Source organism: Neophocaena asiaeorientalis, unplaced genomic scaffold (assembly GCF_003031525.2).
Source record: "Neophocaena asiaeorientalis asiaeorientalis breed wild unplaced genomic scaffold, Neophocaena_asiaeorientalis_V1.1 scaffold871, whole genome shotgun sequence".
In the NCBI taxonomy this organism is placed as follows: Eukaryota; Metazoa; Chordata; class Mammalia; order Artiodactyla; family Phocoenidae; genus Neophocaena; species Neophocaena asiaeorientalis.
The window spans coordinates 696,516-699,168 of NW_020175454.1; positions in this window are offsets into that span (position 1 = coordinate 696,516).

Below are 2,653 nucleotides of genomic sequence, written 5' to 3' on the forward strand. Positions count from 1 at the left end.
ACTTCTGGCCTGCAGAAGCCCTCATTTCTGTCTGCCTGACCCCATAGGAGATGGTTCACAAGAAAAAATGCGTTTTAATTATTTTATTGACTGAAAATAAGAGTCAGACGGCAGCCGGCCACACCGTGCTGTTGATTCTAACCTCCGATACTTTGAGTCGTGTGGGTTTGTAGGGCGAGCTGGGTTTTCTCTTTTCTACCCAAATGGAAGGAGACTTGTGGCTCAGATGCCCGCCTCACCTCCTCCACTGAGAGTTGAGAGGTACCTTCTGCTTCTACCGTGGGCTCAGCTGGAAAGCCCAGGGCCACAGAGAAGGCTCGGCCGTGTCCACTGGACATCCTGCCCCCCACATCCCAGGAAAGGCCAGTCCACATCTGTCTGATGGAGCAAAGAGGCCAGCTGTTTCCTCTCGAGAAGCAGTGGTGACCACGAGGCAAGTTTTGGTCCATGGCAAGGATGTGCCCAGGAAGCAAAGCCCATCGTTTTACGTGGCTCTTCCCCAAATCTGCCAGAAAGGTGGACAGACCCCCCCTCCAAGGACCCACATCACAACCCACTAGAGTGAACGTGTCCTCCTGGGTCACCTGAGATGCATGTTAGCATTTGGTGCAGGGGGCGAATCACCTTGGTTAACTGTTATCAAACCAGAAATCCAAGTGCCTTGGGCAGAATGCTGTAACCTCATGCTGTTTCAAGAAATAATTTTATTTCCCATTGGAAAAAATCAAATGATACAGTGTACGAAGTCCGTGGCCAGTAGTTCATTGGACACATAGACCCCGTCACTCCTCTGCTTAGAACCGGCCATCGGGAATGAAGGCATAAACAAAACGTAGTGTGCTCATACAATAAAATACCATTCGGCCCTAAAAAGTAAGGAAATTCTGACACACGCGACAACACGCGTGAACCTTAAAGATATCATGCTGAACGAGATAAGCCAGCGGCAAATGGACAAATACGACGTGATTCCACTTCAGATACCGAGCAGAGGGAAATTCACTGGTAAAGAAAGTAGACCTCTCTGGCCAGGGGCTGAGGGGAAGGAGAAATGGGAGGTGACGGGGAGGCGGGGTGCAGGGGGGTTTGTTAAACAGACACAGAGTTTTAGTTTTGCACGACGAAAAAAGTTCTGCAGGCAAAGCAGTAGTGATGGTTACACACCGTGAATGCACTTAAAGTCACCGAACCGTACCCTTAAAAACTGGTAAAGTGGTAAATTTCGTTATGCATATTTTATCACAATAAAAAATTATTTCCAATACCTTGTTCACGGCAGTTAGTCTCTTCACTTGGCAGACGTGCCCGCTTTCTGAGTCCTGATTCTGTGCCCACTGTGGCTTCCAATGTGACCCCTAAGCTGTGGGCAATTTTCAATCCCCATCTTTCCCTGGAATCCCGGGGACTTTCCTACTGGTTCCCGTTGCCTTCTGAGAAGCTGTTCCCTCTCTCCCCCTCTCTCTCTGTGTCTGTCTCCATCTCCCTCTCCTCTGTGGCTGGTGTATCCATGTCACCCAGACACTGAAGGGTTCTGGGGTTTAATTACACAGCATGAAGTGGAAACATGTCATCAGGACGAACATCAATCCCTCCAAAGCTGGCTTCATGGGTGTAGGGTCCAGGCAGGCATACAGGACACACGCTGAGAAGGATCCTGGCCTTGGCTTAACGCTCTGCGGGAGCCACCTTGAAATTCTCAATAACTCTGGAGCAAAGGGACTCTACATTTTCACTTTGCACCTAGCCCCACAGATTATGGAGCCAACGCTGCTACCCACAGACGTGGTAAGAAAGCGAGGTGCCTGCAATGCACTTCCAAGTTCATATGCTGAAATCCTAACCTCCAATGGGATGGTGTTAGGAGGTGGGGCCTTTGGGAGGTGATGAGGTCATGAGGGTGGAGCCCCCATGATGGGATAAGTGTCCTTCTAAAAGAGACCCCAGAGAGCTCCCTTGACCCTTCCACCATGTGAGGATACAGTGAGAAATGTCCATCTAGGAACCAGGAAGCAGCCTCACCAGATGCTAAATCTGTCCTCGGCAGGATCTCAGACCTCCAAGCCTCCAAAACTGGGAGAAATAAAAGCCTATTGGTGATACCTCATTGTAGTTGTGATTTGCATTTCTCTAATAATTAGTGATGTTGAGCATCTTTTCAAGTGCCTCTTGGCCATCTGTATGTCTTCTTTGGAGAAATGTCTATTTAGGTCTTCTGCCCATTTTTTTTTTTTTTTTTGTGGTAGGCGGGCCTCTCACTGTTGTGGCCTCTCCCGTTGCAGAGCACAGGCTCCGGACGCGCAGGCTCAGCGGCCATGGCTCACGGGTCCAGCCGCTCCGCGGCATGTGGGATCTTCCCGGACCGGGGCACGAATCCGTGTCCCCTGCATCGGCAGGTGGACTCTCAACCACTGTGCCACCAGGGAAGCCCTTCTGCCCATGTTTTGATCGGGTTGTTTGTTTCTTTAATATTGAGCTGCTCACACCAGTTAGAATGGGCATCATTGAAAAATCTATAAACAGTAAATGCTGGAGAGGGTGTGGAGAGAAGGGAGCCCTCCTGCACTGCTGGTGGGGATGTAAACTGGTGCAGCCACTATGGAGAACAGTATGGAGGTTCCTTAAAAAACGAAAAATAGAACTACCATATGACCCA